General features: G+C 41.7%; 1 protein-coding gene across 5 annotated transcripts in view; it reads right to left on the bottom strand.

Annotated features, from left to right (window-relative positions):
* Window positions 1-25,832, bottom strand: part of LOC128738940 (tyrosine-protein kinase Src64B) — a 169,496-nt gene that overhangs the window by 88,601 nt on the left and 55,063 nt on the right. The gene's annotated exons all lie outside the window — the stretch shown is intronic.

Genomic DNA, 25,832 nt, shown 5'->3' on the forward strand with positions numbered 1-25,832 from the left:
GTTTTAGATGACGTGCATTTCTACAATCAAACATAGTAGACACTTGCAGAGTCTAATAAAAAGAATTTGATGTTAACTTCGCCGTTTTGCAGTTATATTTTGATATAATTTCTAATAACGTCCCACAATCGGGTACCTAATGGTTTTTCGAAAGCGACCTGCTGAGGGTAAGAAACACTCCGGATATGAATCGCAAGCGGACCACCAATGGTGTGTCATTTGCATGGAGCTGCTGGAAGGCCGTCCACTGCTCGAACTCGCCTGCGGGCATCGATTTTGCGAAGAGTGCATTGCGACAATGATCAAGCTAAACCACTACTCGACGGAAGCCAGATGTCCACTCTGCCGACGACCAATCACCAAGCAGAGCCGCCGAATCGCCGCCAGGCACGGGAGCGGTTGGTCCAAATTGTTCAAGTGCGTCACCTACGGTATTATTGTTTTGACAGGAGTAGGAATATATCGCGTATTTAGTCAATCTTTGTAATAAGAAAGATTAATAAATAATAAATAATGTTACCGAGTAAATCATAAGAAGGGTTGCAGTGTATTCATAGTCTTTTTATATTAATACGAAAGGTTCTTTACTACGGATAATCTTTCAATATAAACAGGTAGTCTAGCCAGGCATAACACAAAGTAAAGTAACTGCATGTGTACTATGATCATTATAATCATCATCATCATCATCATCATCATAATCATCGTCAGTACCGACAGACAACCGCAGCAACAACTGCTTACGGGAGTGCACCATCGTAATTTTCCCAATTTGTATACAGTCAGTTTGCAGCATCGAAGACGACGACAAATTATACGGCTGACCACAGATGCTTTCTCTGCCGTCCCGTCTATCGGCGAGGTATTTTGGACCAGGGCCAAACCGGGCCACAAAATGACGACAGATTGCGGTCGATCGTCGACCGCGCAGGGCCAGCACAGCAGCTGGCTTCGAAGCAAGCAACACCAACAACAGTAATGACGGGTACCTACTTCTTTGGGTCAGCATCAACAACCGGGCGGCGCGCGGGTCCAAGGAAAGTTCATCTTTTTATGGAAGTGCTAGACGGTCGGTGGCTGTTATCGGGCGTAATTTCACGGTCTCCAGTCTGTCCGGTCGTCCACCCTATCTGCCCTGACCGTAGCGAGCGAGTACGATGATTGGCCCGTGATGGGCGTATTTCAGCCAGATTATTCTGGCACGATGCACGATGCGAAAAAGCTTTCAATGTCTCGACACAGACACGTTACGCCATGAATATTTGATGTTAGGGCGGCCGTTTTTTTAAAGGCAGTGCCTGGGGATGTTAACCACATTGAGCACAAGTTAAGCGCATTAATGAAATTGTGTTTTTAATTATTTAATCCATTTGATTAATCGAGCCATAACGGCATAAAAAAACAACAAATCTTAAACAAACTTGCTATTTTGCTGTCAACTTGTCATATATCCGCAATACCGATAAATTCGCTGCGCTGTGCGACAAACCCCACGGCCCTGCATCATAGTTAGTTAGGATAATGACGACGGTATGTGCAGGTTGTGTGCTCGTCGCGAAACGTATCTACTCATCCGACGGCTTTTAAATGGCGACAGTTGATGCGACGCTGTTAGCATCGAAACCGGTTCGATATCAAGGCTAACAACTCTAATGGGGCAAGTAGGACTACTGCTGCCGGTCGTCGTGTCGTCGGTCTCGGTAAATGACCTATTTGCGGAAGATCGCCACTGCTGCTGGTAGAGACAGCTGTGTTTACCCGCAGCCGCTTTGTTGATAAACGAAGCGAGTGTTTTGTGCTTCTTTCTATCGATGGATTATTCAAAGAATGAACTATCACAATTTTAACTATGTGTTTAGGATGTAAGCATAGATGCCATTTTCACAGATTTTTTCACACGCATAAATTTGGGACCCTATCATTTCCTCCGCAATATTTAATTTTTCTAGTGTATTTTTTTCTGTAATATACATAGTTCATGTACTTTAATTATCAGACTTCAAACACATAGGTAGAGCCATAACTCACAGGAACTGACATAATTGGTGTATTCCAAATTTATGCGTGTGAAAAAATCTGTGATTCTGGCATCTATGATGTAAGTAGGTATGTTGGGAATCCAAAAGTTTAAGTGTGTAATAGCAGTTGAGCTTAAAGAAAAAACCACAAGGTATACAATCCTAAGGGTTGTACAAAAAGATGACGTAGGACTATATCAGATCATTAGATCAAAAACTAATGTAAACTGCATTTCTGGCATATGTAAGTTTATAAGTATCTGTGAGTGCCATTGTTTAAGTGAATGTTTAAAAGAGAAAAGCGAAATGTTCAGTTTCAATTCTTCATTGAATGCAATGGTGGCTTTGAAAATATGTGGACGGGGATTCATATGTACAACGCCTGCAGCCGCTGAGACACAGAGATTTCTACGGACATTCCCGGTGTGGTATTGAACGCCGCGCTCCTTCTTGGCAAGTTGAACGTATGTCATGGGAACGCCAAGAGTTTATGTCCCAGAAAGTGTGCAAAGTTGGACGAAGTGAAGGATCTCCTACTAAGGTCTCGGTTGCCTGCTTTTCTGAATCCTGGCTTTCGGCGAGAAATAGTGATCGTAGCATCGCCATCCCTGGATTTAACGTTGTTCGAAACGACCGTGTTTATCGTCGCGGTAGGTGGTGGGATTGTAATTTATTACAAGCAACACCTACCTTGCACCACGGTTTCCAACACCCATTTGTCGGTCGCGTCAGAAGACAAAACTGAGTGCCTGGTGGTAGAATTTCAACTAGGTAACGAAAAGATCCTCGTCGTTGTCGTGTATAATCCCCCGGAGAACGATTGTTCTAGTCTCCTTGGCGAAAAATTGGCCGATTTTGCTGCGCGTTACGAAAATATTTTGCTTATTGGGGACTTTAACATCGATTTGTCCAGCGAAGTCGGAGACAGGCGCAATTCCAATCAATGCTAGGGAGCTTTGCCATGTCCTCTATCGGTGAAGAGCCAACGTTTTTTCATAGAGATGGTTGCTCGCAGCTGGATTTCTGTGTTACAAGTTGTTTTGCGTTTCAAGTTGAAACTTTCAACCAAGTAGGTTCCCAGCTAGCATTTTCATATGTATAAAAAAGGTAAAAATCAGCACTACGTACAGATATACATGCTAAATAAATCGTATTTCATGCGCAAAATTGGCATATCCGTGCTATTTTGGAGGCGATATACGTGATTACGAGTAATTTTGAGCGTTACGACTATATAAGTATTTATATACGATAATATCCGATTAAGCGCGAGTCGCTCCGTACTAATCTACGATTTTGTGCTGAAAATCGTATGTATGTCAGTCATTATCATTATATACGACAAAAAATCAACTTGATCCCACTTTTTCCAGCTTTAGTTACGATTTCGAGTTTGTTAGGAGATATTTACGATAGTTTTCGTACATTGATATACGAGTTGGTGCTAGCTGGGTTTCCCTGGGCAGCATGACCTCATCTTTGGTTCTCTGGATTTTGACGCAAGACCTGTTCGAAGGATCGACACGTATCGTGACTACGTCAATTTCAACGCACAAATACTGCAAAACACTATTCTTTCCGTCCCTTGGAATGTTTTCTATGCGATCCACGATACAAACGAGCTGGTTAGTTTCTTCAACTCTCATGTAAAGGAGATTCATGATGATTGTATCTCGCTTCGCATGTGCAATACCCACAAATCATCCAATTTGTGGTACAACAGTGACATTCGGAAGGCCATGTTAGAACGTGATTGCGCGTACGCAGACTAGATCAGGGCACCGAGAATAACCAAGGATGAAGCGCGTCGACGGTATACTCTTCTGAGAAACCGAGCAAATACGATGGTAGCGATGGCCAAAACGCGCCATTCAAACCAACTGTTAGACGACCGTATCCCGTCTGATGTTCTCTGGAAACGGCTTAAAAGTGTTGGAGTGGGTAAAAATAAATCGTCAGCTGTGTGCGAGTACCATCCCGACGAAGTGAATCGTTCGTTCTTGTCGAGCTACATTCAAAACGATGAAAACAGGGAATGAAGAAGAGCGATACCATACAGCTTTTCCTTCTGTCCAGTGCAGTCCTGGGAAGTGGTGAACGCAATATGCAATATCACATCGAATGCAACCGGTCTGAATGGTTTGCCAATGAAATCCGTAAAAATAATTCTGCCGTTGGTAGTCCAGCATATTACGTACATGTCCAACCGCATCATCGAAACATCCTCCTTTCCCATATGCTGGAAACACGCCAAGATATTGCCACTACGAAAAAACCGCATTTAAATGCTCTGTCTAACCTTAGACCTATTAGTATTCTATGCGCCCTGTCAAAGGTGCTGGAAAAACTTCTGGAGCAACAAATGTCTACGTTTATCAGGGAGAACCACTTGCCATCTGAGTATCAGGCTGGTTTTCGTAAAGGGCAAAGCATTCAAACAGCAGCGGTTCGCGTTTTCGATGATCTAGCAAAAACGATCGACAGGAAGGGCTCGGCCATATTGCAACTACTGGATTTTTCTAAAGCTTTCGACACCATCCATCGTCGTAAACTTTGTTCGAAGCTGGAAACTCAGTTTAACTTTGCCGTTTCTGCTGTTAACCTGGTAGAGTGGTATCTGAAGGAACGAGCTCAAACCGTGTTCTGTGGAGATCAGTAGTCCGAAGTGGGGTTTTCAACATCTGGAGTTCCCCAAGGCTCAGTGCTCGGACTTCTGCTTTTTCGTTGTTATGTCAACGATTTACCCTGCGTACTAAGATGTTGCTCAATATACATGTATGCGGATGACGTTGATAACGCTGTATATTCGCCGCCTTGGTCCCTGCTCTCATGAATTGATTAGGATGATGAACGAAAATCTGGCAAGGGGCCGTGCACTAATTACGTAAGGCTTTATGGGGGGAGGGGGGGTTCCGCGAAATCTTACAAAATCTTATTTGGGGGGGAGGGGGGCTTAATCATTTCTTACGTAAGATTTTCACATACGAAAAAATTATGAAAAAGTCACATTTTTAATAGCAACTTATGTTATTTGTTACAAAAATTTTTAAATTGATGAGGTAAGTTGTGAAGTGTCGAAATCTTTCATGCTGCAAGGAAATGCATAGCAACCTGCTGAGTATTTTAGCCTTGTCCACTCAAGGAAACAGCAGTTGGCCTACTTGTTCCAGAGTCTCTGATGTCATTGGTTTATGCTATTATTCACAATTGATAACTTATTCGTATAATTCATAGGACAATTTGGGTCTAAATGAATACTTAAAAGTTACTTAATTGTTAGTATTTACATTGTCAAGTGCACGAATTCGTTAGCGGTAAATGCGTGATGGTTCGTGATGGTTCGTTGAATTGTCTGATCATGGAAGCGATGGGAGAGTTGGCAGCATATTGCGTTGAATAGGAGTCTTCCTGTAGAATCATTCTGGGTCGTAAGACTCTTGAAGGTGCGTAGAGTCCGATTTGCGATAGGATGTCCGGTGCATCATATTCGCCAGTTAAAAGCTTGCAGCCAAACAACGATTGCGAAACCTCTCTACGTCGACTTAGCGTGCTTAAACCCAACAGACGACAGCGGCCTTCGTACGGTGTTAAGTTTTGCTGATCCCTCCACGGAAGGTGACGAAGTGCATGTCGAACAAATTTTCGCTGTACATTTTCCAGTCTGGCGGACCAGATAAACTCGTGCGGGTTCCAAACGATGCTCGCAAATTCCAGCGTTGACCGTACAATAGAGCAATAGAGAGCTTTGAAGCAGATCGGGTCATTGAATTCACCAGCAATCTTAAATATGAACCCAAGACTACGATTGGACTTGTCAACGATGGCAGAAATGTGGGACTTCATGGTGAGTTTCTCGTCAAGTAATACTCCAAGGTCCTTCACCTGTTCTACCCTATTCAATTTTGATCCGGAAATTTCGTAATCGAACTCTATTGCGCTTCTAATGCGATGGAAACTGATGACGCAACATTTCTCCACACTCAGTAACAATTGATTCCTTACGCACCAGTCACTTAACAAGTCCAGAAGCTTCTGCAACATTCTGCAGTCCTCGATTCTTCTGACTTCAAGATAGATTTTCAGATCATCAGCGAAGAAAAGCCTTCCATCTTCATTGAGTAGTAACGCTGCATCATTTATGTAGATACAGAATAGCAATGGTCCCAAATTGCTACCCTGTGGCACACCAGAAGCATTTGTAAACGCGGCAGGCCGGCAGTTGCCAAGTTGTACGAAGAGTTGCCTATCCATAAGATAAGTTTCCAACCATCTGCACAATCTTGTGGTACACCCAAGTTTCTCCAACTTGCTATGATTAACGGTATCAAAAGCGGCCTTCAAATCAGTATAAAGGCAACCGCAATCCCTTATGATATCACGCAAGGCAGCCGCAATCCCTTATATCACGAGAAATATTTTTGTTTAAAAGTAGCTTACACAATTAATGTATAGCTGTACCAATGGAACAAGTGCTTGATAAGCTACTATACAACAAAAGTGTTTCTTGGGATATATTGTTCTTCTGTTCCCAAATATCTTGCCTGCCGTATGTGGCCAGAGGGGGGTCAGTATTTTGCTTCAAAGGAAACCGCGGTCATTACAGATCTGTAGATTAGACGCAACGCAGTGCCAATTCCAACATAAGACCATGTCGCGTGTCATCTAGAAGAGGCAAAGGAGTTCTTTGTATACTACTTGACGAAGACACGTTTTCAGACGATTTAGATTGGATCAATGCGAATTAAGTGAACGCTAGTGAGTTTCTGAGCATACACCAACATTTATTGACAACCTCAATGCTGAAATACGTTCTGTTCGTGAGGGGATTAAGGGATTTACAATAGATAATTGATATTATTTGTTTTTTATGAATTGTTTTGAACTTTGGTTTTTATGAACTTGTTTGAACTTTGTTGACTGTTTCAATATTCTTTCAATGTCTATCTTTTTAAATAAAACTTGAATTTTGATGTTTCAAAAAATCTTACTAAGAATTTGTACGGGGGGGAGGGGGGATTGGCCAAAATCTTACAAAATCTTATATAGGGGGGAGGGGGGGTTCAAAAATGAGGAAAAAGGCCTTACGTAATTATTGCACGGTCCCCAAGAATAATGCAATGGTCTCAACGTAACCAGTTGTTCGTCAACCAATCGAAGAGTACAGCAATATTTTTGAAGAGTCGTTGTAGAAACACAGATCAGACCAACTTTTTACCTTCTGTCACTATGGACGGACAAACTATTGAGTGGACAGAGAGTGCGAAGAATCTTGGATTGATTTTCCAGGCGGATCCGTAATGAGACAGCCTATAGGCTTTACTATAGTAAATCAGCAATGCGGGAAAATCTACGTAAGCCTTCGATCGCTCTACGGTTCTGCTTCTGCTGCTCCAACCAGCACTCGCCTGAAATTGTTCAAAGAGTTGATTTTACCCTACTTCACATTTGGCGAACTATTTCACGTTAAACCAAGTGCGGGCTCCATGGACAGGCTAACAGTCGCGCTGAATTCATGTGTACATTTTGTTTACGGGTTGAACCGCTACGCGCATGTAACTCAACTGCGGGAAAACCTGATCGGATGCCCACTGGAGAATTTCTACGCGTACCGCTCATGTGTGTTCCTACGCAAGATGATCAGAACGCAAACTCCGCCAGTACCCTTTGATAAAGAAGCCATCCCAAGGGCGGCGGCTACAGAACCTGAAAGTTCTTCCCAACAACTCGACTAGCTATTCAAGTTCACTGTTCGTTAGACGTGTAATAAACTATGTTAAACGTTGTTAAACGCTCAACTTCTGAAACAGTTTTTAAGAGAGGCTGCCTCGAATATTGGAATCGCAATTAATGTTAGCAGGTAAGTATTTTGTTAAAGTTATGTTTTATGATGTACAATACTAAGGCATCCACAGGTAGCAAATTTGAAAAAGGTTTACCTTTACGCTACTGGGTAATAAGTAAATACTAAACACATACGCAAAAATTTCTGTTTTATTTGTATGAGAGTCCTTATCTTCCTACCACATGGGTGAGGGGTCTCAAATCATCATAAAATAAATTCATGCCTTGAAACACACCCACATGCCAAATTTTGTTCCATTTGCTTGATTAGTTCTCGAATTCTGAGGAATTTGTATTTCATTTGTATGGCATCCCCCCTTCTTAAAGTTGGCAAAGGTCCTAATTCACTATAGAAAAAATTCTTGCCTCCAAAAACCTCTACATGCCAGATTTGGTTTCATTTTCTCAATAACTTCTCGAGTTATGAGCTAATTTGTATTTCATTTGTATAGGAGCCCCCCTTGTTAAGAGACGGATGGGTCTCCGTACACCATAGAAAAAAATCCTGCCATCTAAAACCCCCACATACTAAAGTTGGTTCCATTTGCCTGATTAGTTCTCGAGTTTTCAGGAAATTTCATTTGTATTGGAGTACCCCATCTTACGCCCTGCGTAGATTGCTCTCTTACCCCCTCCATAAAATTGCTGATCATTTTATCTATCCAACGACATAAAAATTGTTCAGTTTTGTTCAGTACTTTACTAGTTATTAGCATTTGAAATCTTTCATTCAAACGCTACACTTCTATTTTCGTTTTCACAAAGTGCTAACCTGTCCCAGTATAGTAAAAAAAGACGTAGTCCTACGTCAAAATATGGAGGTCTGTGTCTAGGGGAATGAATGAGAGGTTCACGTAGGGCTGCGAATTCGGGTACAATTGACAATTTGAAAATGTTCAGCAGTTTGTTACGCAAATTTATAATTTACTGTATTGTACTAAATGCCCTACATTTGTTAAAGGAAGTTAAGTTTAAATACCCTAAATGTCTGTACTGTGTATGTCATTTTTATCAGTTTCTTAGAGTTTGTATTGGATTATCATTTACAATACTGATTCGCATTCGTCAATTTCCACAAAATTATTGATAGCACCATTCATCGTGATAGATTGATTTGAAGTATAATTGTCTTGCAACTAACGTGTGGATAGCCAATTAAAATATCAATTAGCTAACGTTCTCTGCATCTTACTAGTTCCCTTCGACACTCTACAATAAAGTTATTTGCATACTTGACAGAAATACAATTGAAATACTGGAGCAGCTAAGCTAAGGTGCGAAGTTGTGCGTCTGTTCTTCAGACGAAGGGCGGCTCAAAGTGCGTCTGGCTCGGAGCGAGCGGCTGAATCTGAAGCACTGTATCCGGCGAGCTATAACTAAGATGGCAGAATCCATCAGTACGTATCAGTATCAGAATCAAAAATACGTATCAGTATCAGTATCAGAAATACGGTACGGACCCCAGTAGCACCCTTTTGTCACTTTGACTGAAATCAGTCATTAATCGGTTACCACAACTGTGCTAGTAGGGGATCGATCGGAATTGGATACGGCAAAGAACAATGAAACGATTAGTACGATTGAAAAATTGGTATCAGGAATGTCTAAACTCTCCATGAACTGGCTCGAGTTGGCTTGCTTGCTCGGAATCTACTTCGACTCGACGTGGAGATCGCTGTTATTCAGGAAGTTTGGCGGCCAAATTATGGAGAACAGGAGTTTCGTGCCCATGGAAGATTGTGATGTCCTATCACCGGATCTCCAAGAAGTCAAACGAGAAATCGGACGGCTGAAGACCAATAAAGCTGCTGGGAAGGACCGCCTACCGGCGGAGCTTTATAAACATGGTGGTGAAACGCTAGCAAAGGCTGTACACTGGGTTATTTCGAGGATTTGGGAGGAGGAAAAGCTACCGGAGGAATGGATGGAAGGAGTGGTTTGTCCCATCTACAAAAAGGGTGATCGGCTAGTCTGCTGCAACTATCGCGGGATTACGCTGGTAAACGCCGCCTACAAGGTACTCTCCCAGATCCTGTTACGCCGGTTGTCACCGATAGGAAAAGGTTTCGTAAGGAATTATCATGCGGGTTTCATGGGGGCTCGCGCAAAAACGGACCAAAGTTTTACAATCCGACAGATCTTGCAGAAATGTCGGGAGTACAACGTGCCCACGCATCACATCTTTATTGATTTCAAAGCAGCATACGATACAGTCGATCCAGACAAGCTATGGCAGATAATGCACGAACACGGTTTTCCAGACAAACTGACGCGACTGATCTACACTGGATCGAGTAATGTATTTCGTACGCATCTCTGGCACACTCCCTTCGAGACGCGGCAAGGGTTGAGACAAGGTGACGGTTTATCCTGCATGCTGTTCAACATCGCTCTTGAGGGGGTGATTCGACGAGCGGGCATCGAAACGAGAGGCACGATTTTTACCAAGGGTAGCCAACTTCTAGGGTTTGCAGATGACTTCGATACCATTACCACGAACTTCACGACCTCGGAGGCAATCTACGCCAGACTGAAAGCGGAGTCTAGGAGAATTGGGCTAAACATAAATGCGTCGAAGACCAAATACATACAAGGAAGAGGCTCAAAGGAAACAAACGCGCGTCTCGCACGGACGGTAACCGTTGACGGCGACGAACTAGAAGTGGTACAGGAATTCTTGTATTTGGGATCGCTGGTGACCGCGGACAACACTAGTAAGCAGATCCAGCGGCGCATCCAAGCGGAAAATCGGGCCTACACACTTAAAACATAGCACCAAGTTCAGCAAAATTTTGCCGAAATCTCAACAGCCGAACGTTCGGTAAAAATGTCGATGGGGCATATCGACGTTTACGGATCTTTAGCAACGTTTGGGAACATAAAAAATTTTACCGAACGGTCGGCTGTTGAGATTTCGGCAAAATTTTGCCGAGCTCGGTGCTTTTATTTAAGTGTGTACTTTGCCCTCCGTAAAACGCTACGATCAGGAAGCATACGCCGCCGCTCAAAGCTAACAATGTACAAAACCCTTATTAGACCGGTGGTTCTTTATGGACTTGAAACCGTGACGCTGCTCACGGAGGACATACGCTCCCTTGCCGTGTTCGAGCGGAAAGTGCTGCGGACGATATTTGGCGGAGTACAAACTGAAAGCGGAGAGTGGCGGAGGCGTATGAATCACGAGCTACAGGCACTGCTTGGGGAGACTCTCATCGTACATCTAGCGAAAGTTAGCAGGCTACGGTGGGCCGCACACGTCGTAAGGATGCCGGACGGCAGCGCGACGAAAATAGTCCTCTTCAACAACCCCACCGGCACCAGGAAGAGGGGGGTCAAACGTGCACGATGACTCGACCAGGTCGAAAGCGATTCGCGTCTTCTGAGACGACTAGGAAATTGTCGACGAGTGGCCCAAGACCGAGTTGAATGGAGACGAGTACTTGAAACAGCACGAACCACCCCGGCTCTATGCTGAAGAAGAAGAAGAAGAAGAAGAAGAAGGAGAAGAAGAAGAAGAAGAAGAAGTTTCGTGCAGTAAACTCTATAGCAGGTACTTCTTTAAAGTAGCACATCCCTTACAGTGGCGGTAGTGCTGGGAAAACAAACAAAAGCTACAAGTAATCCGGTGGGTGCCCGTAGATGACCGTATATGTGTGTTAAGAATTAGGAGTAAATTTTTCAACTGCAGCCTTATCCACGTACACGCATCGACAAGTGATATATCCGATGATGGTAAGGACGAGTTCTACGATAGACTCAAGAACGCCTATTGAGAGCAGAGCCGTAGAGTGACATTGTGGCGCCCATGGCGAAATCCATGTTCCGTCCAAGTTTATTATTTTTGATAAAATTTTAGACCACGAACCAGATTCTAAACCTGCGATAAATTCTAGATCATATTTTGTTCCAAATTTGGTAACAAATTTTGCATCAGACTTGAACTAAATTCTGGACCCGATTTTAAACTACATCAGATTTTGAGCCACATTTTGGACCTGGAACATTTTGGGTCACAGTTTTCTGACCAATTTTTAGATCCCCAACCAGATTTTGGACCAGATTCCGGACCTGGAACATATTTTGGACCTAAACTAGATTGGAAACCGCAATTTTTGTTATCAACATTTATTTCAGATTTTGGAATAGATTAGGACTAGTTTGTGGACCAAATTGTGCAGCACATTTTTGATCAGGTTTTTGACCAAGATTTGAATCAGGTTTTGGATTACATTTTGGACCCAGATTCTAGATTGGTCTGGACATTCTAGATCTGCATTAGATTCTGGAGTAAATTTTAGATCACGTTTTTATCTGATTTGGACCAGATTTTGGATAATATTTTGGACCACATTTTTGATCAACGTTTAGACCAGATTCTAGACCTGGACCAGGTTGTTGATCTTGCCCCGAGCCTGAACCTCATGTTTTAATCAGATTTTGGACCAAATTTTGCATCAAATTTGGGTCCGGAATTTGTAACCGGACCAGAATATAAACCAGATTTTGGACCACATTTGTGACCAAATTTTGTACCAGATCATGAACCTGGACTAGAATTGGATCCAATTTTGGAACAGATTTGAACTAGATTCTGTACCAGATTTTGGAATACATTTTTGATCAAATTTTGGCCATATTTTGGACCCAATTCTGGACCAGAATCAAATGTTGGACCACCATCAGATTCGGAGTCAGATTTTGGACCACATTTTTTATTATCAAATTTGAACCTGGTTTTGGATAATATTTTGGACAACATTTTTTATCAGATTTTGGATCAGATGTGAGACTAAATTTTAAACCACATACTGCACATTGGATCCAGACCAGATCTTGAGCCTGGACCTGAGCATTTTTTTATCAGATTATGGATCAAATTTTGGACCAGATTCTCAAACTGGCCCAAATAAACCAGATTTTGGGCCACATTTTTTATCATATTTTGGACCTGGATCTGGACCTTCTAGTACTTTTCTACAGTCGAGAGGCCAAATATGGACTCTCGTCGTGTGTAAGGTTCGCACTAGGTTGTCGAAAGCGGCGAAGGCTCGCATTGTGCTTCGTTTCAACATCCAACGGTTGACAGCAGATGACGTGGCAACGAAATACTTCAGAGAGCTTGAAGAAAAAAAAGAGGATACAAGTGGGTTATGGAGGAACCTCCATTGGCCCACTGAAACACCTGGACTACCATGTGATATGTGACCAAGTTGTGAAGCCACCAACACAAGAGGAGGGTAAGGAGGTACTCAGGGAGTTGAAAAGCGGTAAGGCTGCTGGGAAGGACGGTATCTCGGCTGAACTTCTAACAACGGGGAGCGAACGGCTATACGAAACAATCCACCGGATCATTGTCAGGATCTGGGAAGAAGAACAAATGCCGGAAGAGTGGTTGGATGGCCTCATTTGCCTTATTTTTAAAAAAGGTCATCAACTCGAGTGCAAAATATTGCTCAATTTTACTCTCCCTTCTCCTGTTCTGAAGACTGAGACCGTTAGCGGAGTCCTTCGTCTGTGAGTACCAAGCTGGTTTTCGTGAAGGTCACTCCGCGACGGATCAGATATTCACCCTACGTCAGTTACTAGACAAGTTCCAGGAGTACAACTTGCAGATACATAATCTGTTTGTGTACTTTAAGACGCGGTACGATTCAGTCAAACGAAATGAGCACTGGCGAATAATGCTAGAACATGGTTTTCCGACAAAACTAGTTAAGTTGATTCGCGCGACACTGGATGCGTCAAAATCACGCGTCAGAATAGCGGGGTAGACCACAACTGCTTTCGTGACGTTCGATGGACTGAAACAAGGGGATCCACTCTCTAACCTGCTATTCAACATTGTCTTGGAAGGTGCAATGCGAAGAGCAAACGTGGAAAAAAAAGGGAATATCATCATGCAACCATACATGCTTCTTAGTTTTGCGGATGACGTCGATATCATCGGAATAAACCGAAGAGCAATGGAACTATTTTCCGCAGAGAACCAGGAAGAGGCCGTGGACTTTAGGGCAGACACCGCATTTGATGGGTGTGCGCTGTGAAGGACGATGTTCGTCCAGCTGGTGTTCGAAGGGATTTAAGAACGGTAGCCCAGGACCAACAATACTGGGGACCCATAATTCGTTCGACGCAGGTTGGATAACGGACCGTCAACACGGATTTACCTTATGGATATTTAGAATACTTCGTCAGTTAGTTTAAAATAGTTTCGCTAAAATATTATTGTCTAAAATGGGTAAAAAACAGTATTTTTGTGTACCTGGCACTAATCTATAATAATAGAAAACTTATCTTACCAAAGCAGTTTTTCAATCTAAGAAATAATGTTCAGGTTCCCAGCGCAGTTTACAACAAATGAAGTTTTATAGTACATCCATGATTTCCGTGGATTCACTCGAATATTTACCTGCAAAAAAAAACAAAACAAAAGAATGCTTAGTTATATCATACATTTTTTTAATAAATAAAGTTATCATTATGATTCAAATCGTTGCATCGTATGGTCGTTAAAAATGTTGAATTTCTTCTGATTTAAAAGCTTTTATCGCTAATTACCATAAACATAAATGCTTTCCACGGCAAGTTCCATAGCAGAGTAGAATTCGCACATTCGATTGCATATTTCATGAATTATTCAGCACAAAACTGCACGACACTTAATTCCGAACCTCCCCCTTCCCGTTCAATTCAATCGCTGGTTGTTAAAACCCAACAGCATGCACACGCACACGCACACACAATATGTACAGCATACCAAGGTGTGCGTGGCACACTGCAGGCCAACGTGCATGCCTACCGTTCGGTCGTTATTCAATTCACCCAAAAAAAAACACCTTTCCAACGGACACACCAATCGTCCTTTGCATTCGAGATGCGAACAAAAACATTCCAAATGTGCCGGAAATGGACGCATGCGCTTTCCATTATTCACCCATTCCCCCGTTCGCGCTAGCCTCGCTCCTTACGCTCGCTCCAACGCACATCGAAACCTTCACCATCATCATCATCAACATCCTCTATTTCACAGGATTCGGGGGTAATTGTTTTGCAGCTGGCAGCCTGCCTACTAGCCAGCCCCCAGTGAGGACGACGGCGGCAGCGGCCACGGCGACAATAACAACAGCTCTCATCGAAAGGGAAACGACGACGGTCTAGTACTTTAAAAGTGAATCAATATTTATCACCGAATTCGAAACCCTTCTTCAGTCGGCTGAAAACCGTTGGCATCGGTTGCATTGAATGCCGATTCCTCCACTGCCTCTAAACTGCAATTTTCACTACGAAATTGACGACGGCGGATAAAGTTTTCCGGCTGCAGGTCCTCAAAATCGAAACCGTACTATAACGGTTGACAAGAAAGCCTGTGATCGGTACCGGTACTAACAGGGGGACGGTTGTGTTGCTAGTGCTCACTTCAAGCAGAATGGTATGGAAATTATGGGCCGTCGGATTAAGTAGAATTGTCGGAAATTATGTGGCTGGATTACAGAGGGCTTGGATTGTGGCCAGAGCTGAAAGGGGTGACTATTATACGAACGAATGATGTTTTGGTTTGTCCTGGAGCTTCTTAATTCATGGACTTTTTGCTAGTGATGTTGTTTACAGAAATTAATCTTACAAAGGATACACCTCGGACTTTTGATACAGTTCTATGCTAATGAAGAACAGTTGATGTTAGGTAACAAATCTAGCTTTGCATTCAAGGATACTATAGACAGAATGTCTGTGGCATCAATTTCAATTAAACATAGCCTGTCATTATATAGCATCTAATCCGAGAGATCAATGAAATGTCAATGACAGCTTAATTTTGTATAGATTTTCAATGATAAGCACATTCAGATAGTTATTGGAAAGCTCAAATAATGTGATAAAAGGAGGGTAGATTTTAACTCAATTTTTTACGATAAACGAGACACAGATGTAAACGATACCACATACCCGTATGAACGAACATTGGAAGTACAAAATTTGTGGTAGCTACTAACGTTTTCCAACTCTATCCTGAAAGTACCTACATCAAATATTTTTTAGATTAACGGGAAATTAGCAGTCATTTTCGTCGGAGAGCCCAATTTCGGAAGCAGTTTTTGGGCCCAAAAGCGGGGTTTTGTTTGTGGAAATGTATTCACTGCATTCCTCTTTTTCATCCACAGCGAATATATTTTCATGAACAAATTTTTTGTTTCAAACAAAAAAACTGGTTTTGAATTTTGCTGGATCGATGACGACTAATTTTACCTTAAAATTATCTTTACATCCTATTTTTGGCATATTTGACTATGAGCAATGCAAGCTTTCCTGCTATCTTATTGGCAATATTGTCTCAAAATATTTTTTCGAGTGAAATGAATTCAGTCCTCGCCGGGTGCCTCGGTCGACCGTAAGAAGCGTTTTAGAGTGAGAAAATGAGTGATAGCCATTTGCGATATGTCCATGGGTCGTCCGAGGACGGGTAGGCGTCCATAAACCACCGCAGTTCCCAAATCTCGGGCTCCCCCGCCCTCTACTAGCCATCATATACGTTATTTTGGTAGAATTTTGGTGGTGTGCCTCTTCCACAGCTTTGCGGTTAATACCGATGATATCGATTGTCTGCGAACCCTAGGAACATGCGAGATGTCGTGATGATGGTACCGCATCTCTGCAGGCCTACCTTTCGAATAGCAATATTCCATTGCAATATTAACCAACAAATTCGATAGCCCGTCACCGTGCTTCATACCGATTCACGCGCCATTCTAACGCTTGATTTTGAGCCAATAAGGTAAAGAAGCTATATTAAACGAATGGCCATGGAGTCTCACTCTCTGCCGTTTATCTGTCATATTATTATACCAGATTCTCTCTTTGATTATTGTTTTACTAGAATTTCCATCATCAAAACACGGAGTTTATCTAATGATGTTGGTACTCCTGAGTTAATGAATTACGTGGTCTTTTAATATACCCTCTTTACATCAAGCGTAGCACGTATCAACCTAATTATTTACGTTGTAAAATCATGTTCAAGCATAATTTAGTCACAACTCATTTCGTTTAATTGAATCGCACGCCACCTTGAAGTCTATAATCAAATGGTGAATTTATCGAAAATTCGTCGCAAGCGAAGCTGGCATTCGCCAACGAAGGTTTCCTGCAATGGCTGCAGTCTAAAATATGTGTGCTTAACAAAAATTCCTGTTAGTATAACGGAGTTTAGATCAGTAGCTTCATATGATCTTATATATAAAAATGGCTTTCTGCCTGTCGGGATGTTCCTTATAGAATCAAAAACTACTGAACCAATCGGCGTGAAAATTTGCATGTAGAGGTTTCTGGGGCCAGGAAAGGTTTTAGTGATGGTTAGAGACCCCTCTCACCACTAAGAGGGGGGCCACAAGAATTTATTCTATGGTAAATTGGGACCCCTTCCCTCTTTAAAGGGGGAATTATCACTCCTCTCCCCTTCAAGAGGGGGGGGGCTTCCATACAAATGAAATACAAATTTCCTCATAACTCAAGGACTAATCAAGCAAATGGAACCAAATTTGGCATGTGAAGGTTTTCGAGGGCAAGAATATTTTCTATGGTGAATTAGAACCCCTCCCCACTTTAAGAGGAGGGGCTCCTATACAAACGAAATACAAATTTCCTCATAACTCGAGAACTAATCAAGCAAATGGAACCAAATTTGGCATGTAGGTGTTTTTGGAGGCAAGAATTTTTTCTATGATGAATTAGGACCCCTCTCCACTTTAGGAGGGGGGGGGGGGCTCCTTTACAAATGAAATACAAATTTCCTCATAACTCGAAAACTAATCAAGCAAATGGAACCAAATTTGATATGTAAGTGGTTTTGGAGGCAAGATTTTTTTCTATGGTGAATTGAGACCGCTCTCCTCTTTAGAAAGCGAGTTATGACCCATCTCCCCTTTAAGAGGGTGTGCTTCCATACAAATGAAACGCAAAATTCCTCTTATCTCGGGAACTAATCAAGCAAATGGAACCAAATTTGGCATGTGGAGCTTTTAGGGGGCAGAAATTTTTTCTATGGTAAATTAAGACCCCTCCTCTGTTTAGGAGGGGGGCTCCCATACAAATGAAATTCAAATTTCCTTATAACTTGAGAACTAATCAAGCAAATGGAACCAAATTTAGCATGTGGGAGATTTTGGAGTCTTGAATTTATTTTATGATAGTTAGAGACCTCTCACCCCTGTGGTAGGGGGATATGGACTCTCATACAAATAAAACAGAAATTCTTGCGAAACTCAAAAACTAATCGAACTCGAGAAATTCGAGCCTCTTCCATAAAACATTAGTCAATAACAAGACCACAAAAACTATTTATAGTAACACTAGATCATTCAGGACGAGACGGCCGCGAGTATTGCCGGTGACCCGCCGTCGGAAGCGCCGTCCACTGGGGGAAGGCAACTCCCCGCAGAAATCACTACTGTCTAGGTTTATTTGTTTTCCTGTGTCTACATGGGTTTCCTGGAACGAGCGACAGCGAGTAAGGAGAGGATCGCGAAATGGTACTTTCCACAAAAAAGTTTTCCGTGAAATGGTACATTCCGCTTAAGGTTTTTCGCAAAATGATATTCGGCGAAATGTTGTACAATAATGGCGAATATTACTATCCGCTTTCTGGCTATGCAATGAGGGGACAGGGGAGTTGTTTTCTATTTTACTGTGAGGAAAAATTGCAAATTTGTATATTAAACTACCCATTCCTGGTAACTAATAAGCATTAACATAAGCAGCAAATCAGCATATCTGGCATTTTATACTGCACGTTGTTGTATATTAGCTTTTTGACTGCATAGGTGTTGTAAATTCGTGTCGGTAATTAGTTGTAAATAAGCATTGTCAGCCTAACCTATAAGAAGGTTATCAGTAAAGTAGCTGTATATTTTGCCAAAAATAGCATTTAAGTAGCATTTAAGGCGACGTAAATGCTTATTGGCCTACATTTGAACAGCATTTGGTGATGCATTGGTTACCTGGGATGCTTTCATAGTTACGTAACTGCCAAAATGAATCATCTAAGGTTGAACTCCTCAGAAACTTGCAAAACTCGAGATTGTGACGAAGATCAACCGAGATTCCCGATTTATGTACAACACAGGTTAATTTGTGGCAATACGAAGTTTGTCGGGTCAGCTAGTTTACTGATAAAAATTACTCGGTGTTTTTCCAGAAGGAGAGGAAATAAATAGTGAGGTGTACATAAGTCTGCTAAGTAGATATATACCAGTGTGGGCTACAGAGTATGAATTTGAATTTGGGAAATTGGTTGTGGAGTCGGAATTACCGGTATTGATGCTTCCAGTACGGAAATACCGGTTCTCAAAAAATGCTGTCGGTACTCCCAACCCTAGTTCAAATAAAGCAAGTGGTGGCATATGCTCCTGAACCTTGCGGAAGTAAAAGTAGCGTTGAAACTCCTTACTCGTATTGTTTTCGATGGTGACCAGATATCCCAAATTCCCAAATATACGATCAACCAAAACCATGTTCATGAGAGGCAAACGTTATTTTCTCCTACCATATATTTGGTTTTTGACGCATTGATTTGTAACCCGATTCTCCCAGTACCCGTTCTTAGTCTGCCGTAGATTGTCTGTGCCGTCACCAGATTTCTAGTAATTATGTCAAAGTCGTCTGCGAAGGCTAGCAGTTGGATACTATTGCAGAAGGTCGTTCCTCTCGTTTTGATGTCCTCGCCGCCACCGGATCACATCTTCAATAACGATGTTCAATAACATACAGTACAGTCCATCCCTTTACCTCAACTCTCTACGAGATTCGATGGGACCCAAGAGTGGCCCTGAAACACACAGGTAATACATCACTCGATCCAGGGTAGCTTTGACCCATCAACCGCGTCAATTTTCCGGAAAATCGTTCTCGTGCATTATCTGTTATCGCTGTTTGCGTTCGACTGTATCGTATGCTGCCCTGAAATCCATGAAGGTATGATGCGTGGTTACGTTGTACTCTCGATATTTCTGGAAGATTCGATGAAATCTGCCGTACGAAATCTGGGAGAGTACGGCACTTTGTAGACGATGTTAATCAGCGTAATGCCGCAGTAATCACAGCAATTTAGTCGATCGCCCTTTTTGTAGATGGGACCCATCCATTCTTTCGGTAGTTCGCGTAATGATCTCTGAACGAAAGTTACGAATCTAGCAAAAACTAACAAGATCTTTGGCCACTTTTATTCTTCCGAGTGGGCATACGTGGACTTCGTAAACCCGGTCGATGGCCGATTTATTCTGCGCGAAGGAAATGATACAAAATTTCTCTAAACTACTTATCAACCGATTTCAGCAACACCAGTTAGTACTCAAACAGTGCTTCACTGGCCGCTGCTGTCAATACTGATTTGACGATGACAAAGATGAAGATGATGAATGATTTTACAGTTGTTAAAATCCAACACACAATGAGGTGGTCCCACGGTAGTTAGTAATGTCATGCCGTCTCTCCTTTTCATGTATGGAAAACATTGTGGATTCTTGTCGCTTCTCAGGAAATTTGTCTACGATGGTGACGCATTGCAACCAACCGTTAGTCCAACCACTACGGAAGATTCCAAGTTTTGAAAGGCAGGCAGAACATCTTTTACAATTAAGCAGATGATTTTTAAGTCAAGAGTGCCGAACGCTTTAATGTCTATACCAAGTTTATAAATTACTCACTAATCGGATCAGTTTTGAATATCTTAGAAAGATGCTCTTGTACCAAAATCTGCAAAAATAATGGAATATTTCGAATTTCGACCACTACAGGTACTATCACAACTACTGGAGTATCTACCCTAGATATTCTTGTAAGATTCAACAACTACTTTAGTATCAAGAAAGATAATTGTCAGTGACCCATTCGTTTTGCGTTTTCGCTCATGAAATGTTGTAATTTCCGTCTCATTTACGGTTGATGCCGAAAAATGATGACATAAAATTGATGAATCTTCGCAGGGAAAAGTCATACCTTATGCAAAATGAACTCTCCGAATACAAATAACCATTTTCAAGTTTTGAAATTCAGCTGAAACCAGTAAATCTGGTGTCATACGAACCCGCGCCAGGAGATGTCGAGAGGTGACTTTACATATGATTCTATTAATTTAATTGTTTCTGTTAAATCGAACATCGACAGAAAGACTGACAATGCTCGATGACCGGCAAAAAGGGTATATCAACGGGGTATAGAGGGATTCACGGGTATGTTAACGGGTTAACGCCCAAGTAGCACACTGTAGGTCCATTTAGTTGAAGCAACCGGATTACGACTGAAATTAGTCATAATTCGGTTACCACAACTACTTTGTAACAACCGTGCTAGTAGGGCGGGTATGTTAACGGATTCGGATAGTATACGTTATGGGACATTGCATTTAAGACGCAAATCAAAATAAAAAAATAATTCAGAGAGTTGTTAAGATAATCCGTCGTTTAGCTCTCCAAAAGGAACTAGTAAGCATACAATTTTCATCAAAATTAAAACCAGATTAGACATTAGTATGAAACATAAAGTCAATATATATCTACCATAGATATACGAGAAGCTGAAATACTCCACTATCATATGCGGTTGCTAGTCAGCTTGCATCAATATTCAATCAGTACAAAACCAAACCTCAATGCCCAAACCGCATCGTATGTTCGAACTACGCTGGAGCATAAATTGACTCACTGATTCGCTGATAGTAAATTCAATAATTGAGTTTTGCTGCAATTTGAAGCATTTCATGGTGTCGCTGTGTCACAATTTCAGTCCCTTCTGGAAGCACGCAAAATATTTAGCTTTTCAAGCGAACGATCCATAATACTCACCGCACTTTTTGTGTGCTTCGCGAAACTTAATTTTACACAACACAGCACTGAAAGTCGGTGAAAGGCTAATGGAAACTTGACATTGTCAGTTAATATGTGATGCCAAAGTCTAAAATTTTGACAACTGAAAATAAGTTGATAATTTTATGACACCTAAGTTACAAACTAACAACAAAATCGATTTATTATATGTAGCTAGTGCATTGCATCAAAATTAACAATGTTGCACAATTGATCGTTTCTGTTTCACCAATATATCTAAGCCAACCTCCGCAACATCTGCTTGTTCAGTCAAGCGTTAAAATGCCATCGATGTAACATGGTTTGGATAGTTCGTGGAAATCCATAAAAATTGTCATCATAGCTTTTTTTTGGCACAGCTGGGTTCATAAAAGTCACTCAAAGAGAAATAAAAAACCTCATCTACTCTGTCGGTTATTAGCAGTGCAAAAGTAGTTTACAATGGCAGCATAATTTCGGCGAGAAAAATCACTGACATCGTATGTTCGTCAGAACAATCGCGAAAAGATCGAATCTACCGCTAAGCCCTTCTCGATTGCACAAACCGCAAACAATCCCTGTCATTCTGGCAGCTGCTAAATGGCACCAGAGCAGAGCAGAGCAGTCGTCAGCATAGGATAGGAGGTACATGTGCTAAATACATGCCACCGCGTCCGTCGTACTGCCAGCTTCCGCCACCACCCACCACCATCACCACCATAATTCATCCAGGAAATGCAGGGATTGCGCTGTTTGTGTGTGCCCTATTGTGCACCAGCCCGTGGGATCCGCTGCCTTCATCATAATGGCAATAATAAACAGTCCCGCCGGCGTCCGTCGTCGGCGACGACCGGCGTCGCTACCAGCAACAACAGCAACAACGGTGATATGGCTGCAATTCTCCATAGCGCCTTCCGCGCCAACCGACCGGCAAAACGGGAGAGAGCGCGAAGCAGGTCCTTATTAGACTTTTGCATGCATTCGCCCCGGCGTTTGCTGTACCAAGGGAGTTTACATTGCAACGTACACAAGTAAAGTGAATCCAGGGTGCAAACCGCATATTACGAAATGTGTGTAAGTTGAGCAACTATGCTGCATGCATGTGCTAAATATGATGGATTTATTTTACACGCCTAGCAGGACGAAGTGGGAACTTTGTTTGCTAGATATTCGCGCCAGAAAATTTATAGTGATATGTAGTGTAGGGAAAAAACTGTTAACCAAAAATTCCACACAGCTTTGGCTCAGCAATAAATAATTCTTAAGAATTGCTAGGCTGCGCTCACCGTGTAGTGTAAAATATGGGGCTCACGTGACGATATTACGGCGAGGATAACAGCGCACACCAGGCCGCTCTGCTGTGGATGGGTCCTGTCGGGATGCAGAAAATTACGTACTCCACATGGTTTGCTTCACTGCCTATCATCGTATGTGCGAGGATTCTAGCAGCATGCTGGAGGTCGTGTATGTCTAGTGGTGCTTTAAAAAACACGAGTCAAGCGGTCCCTAAATAGTGATGAATATAAATATATGTATGATAAATTGTAGTGCACTGACGATGATGGTGTTTGCGTGTGGTGGAACTTCCTGCGAAGGATACCGAGTTTTAGTGGGGCAAATTTGGGGTAAAGTAAAGTTGTAGTTGAAAGATTTATGTTCTCCTGTCTCGACTTAAAATAGACACTTAGAGCATGTGTTGGTTGGATAATAAATTTCAGCAAGCAGAGAGAAAGCTCCACGTTGTGTGTGCGATAAAGTGTGCTTTGATTCGGAGCCGACGCTATTTTAGTCTTTGTTCGAGATGTGAAGTGTGTTGTTTTTAAATTAATATAATAAGTATTACACCTCAGGTGAATAGCCTGACTTGTACCCGTAATTGCAAACATCATTGGGCGACCAGCCACCATGCCATAGAAAGTCAGAGCTTTGCTTACTAACAAACTTTCTAAAACCGTAGGTTAAGCAGAGTATCTACTAACAAATTTATGAGTAAGCGTTGCATTGTTTGTAAAAATCACCTTCTAAAATGATTGTCCATTTGTTTGCTGTTTCTTTACGGTAAATAGTACCATTCAAATATGATTTCAAAAGTATTACCGAAAGAAGAACTTATCAAAAACAAATATTTGATGGAATTTTAATGCGATTTTACAACCAATACGCGAATATATCCCAAACGTTCTGAAAATGGCTATGTGTAATCGCGTAGTAAAGTTCCAAGAAATTAGTTCTTACTTTAAGAAGATAAAAGGATTTCATGTTCAAGTCGTGTCCATGAAAAGTAGGTTCAAACGTAGTAAAGCAAGCTCTGAATCGATTTCCGAGTGCTGTTTGAAGCTGTTTACGAGCGATAAAAAGTATTCTTTTGCATCGGTACACAACGATGCACAATGGGCAAAAACGAGCTCGTAATCCCAAGAATTAGAAGCCACTGGTTTTGGAATCTAACAAGATATCTATTTCTATGTAAAAAAGGCAGAAAATCGATTGGTGGTGATTTCATCCTGCGCAGACTTCGGGAAGTGGTCCATTTTGCCCTATCTTCCCCAAAAATCATGATAAAAGCTAATTAAACAGTATAAAAACTTATTTGCCGTCCGTGAAGCAAACTCAAATAGCTTCCAAATTTTGTCAAAATATCAGAAGTATAAAATTCCGTCCATTCCATACTGTGCGAAATGCAAGAATAGTCCATTTTGCCCAATTCATCCCCTTATACATTTAAAATCTAAATAAAGGGATTAAAACTAACCCAAAGGTAAAAACGGCCTTCAAAAAAATGTGTATTTTACCATACTGAATAACTTTGGAGAACAGTTGGAAGCAATAAATTAATTTGATGCGGAGTTATTGTGCAGAATTGATTTTTAAGTGCACTTTTTGAATAAATCATTATATCTCGCAACTAGCAAAAGATAGATAGTTATTATATTCATCAAAGTTGCACATTTTAGTGTGTTTTATAATTTTTCTGAAGAAAAAATTTTTTTTGGATGTATTCAAAAAAACAAAAGTTTGTATCACCCTGATAGATGAATATAAGATCACCTTAATAGTTTAAAAAGGTGCGCTGTATTTTATTGATAAACTTCTCCAAAGACACCATCGTTGAAAAATATCGATTTTTTTTACGCAATAGCAAATGAACGTGTTTTTGTAGATCTAAGAGAGTTTTTACAACCTAGTTAGGAGCAACTCACAACAGCGTCTAATCGGGAGTGGGAGACTGAATAAAGAAACGTGTTGTCTCGGCACTACAACTAAGATGCAGCCCCATCACGAGACTTGGTTATGTGGCCCTAGTAAGGCAACCTACCTAAATCCGACTTTGCTATGAACAATCAAGGAAATTCGATTCGGAACACTTCGCATGGACAAAAGCGACGAAATAAGGACATGGATGCTGGATGCTTTCGACAATTAGACAACCCGTGACTTACCGACGACCACGTGTGTCTACTGGATGAAGCTTACCCTTCCTTTATAGAGCTAGGTGCTTCAACCCTCGAAGACGGATGGATCAGGACACGCTCGGTCGTCAATGAGGCCGCAACCGCAGTGCTGGGTGAAGGAACCTCGAGTGCACAAAATGACTGATTTGACGGGGAATATCCCAACAGCGAAGAAGAAGAGCTTAAGAGAAATTATCTAAGCATTGCTACGTGGAGAATTTGGCCAAGTATCAACGAACGCGGAATGAGTTGACCACGATTCTGAGGAGAAAAACGCGTCAAAAGCAGGACAGAGACAGTAAAGAGTTAGAACAAATATTCCGGGCGAATGAGACGCGTAAGTTCTATGAGAAAATGAACCAATCTCATAACAGTTACACACTAAAGCCTGATATGTATCAGTCAGTTGAAGAATAATAGAGCTTCCAAAAAAGGACCCATTCCCGGTAGAACTCTTCGAAAATCCCAAAGAACCACTAGCGATGGTACTTCACTGGAAAATTTGGAACCGCAGGAGAAACTATCGTAAGAGGAAGGTATTGTTTGTCCCATCTACAAAAAAGGTGATCGGCTAGATTGCGGTTACGCTGACCAACGGCGCTTGCAAGGTGCTTTCTCGGATTTTGTTACGTTGTCTATCCACAATAGCAATAGAATTCGTAGTACAGTATCAGGCGGGCTACTACGGA

The sequence above is a fragment of the Sabethes cyaneus genome, chromosome 2, assembly GCF_943734655.1.
Source record: "Sabethes cyaneus chromosome 2, idSabCyanKW18_F2, whole genome shotgun sequence".
NCBI lineage: Eukaryota > Metazoa > Arthropoda > Insecta > Diptera > Culicidae > Sabethes > Sabethes cyaneus.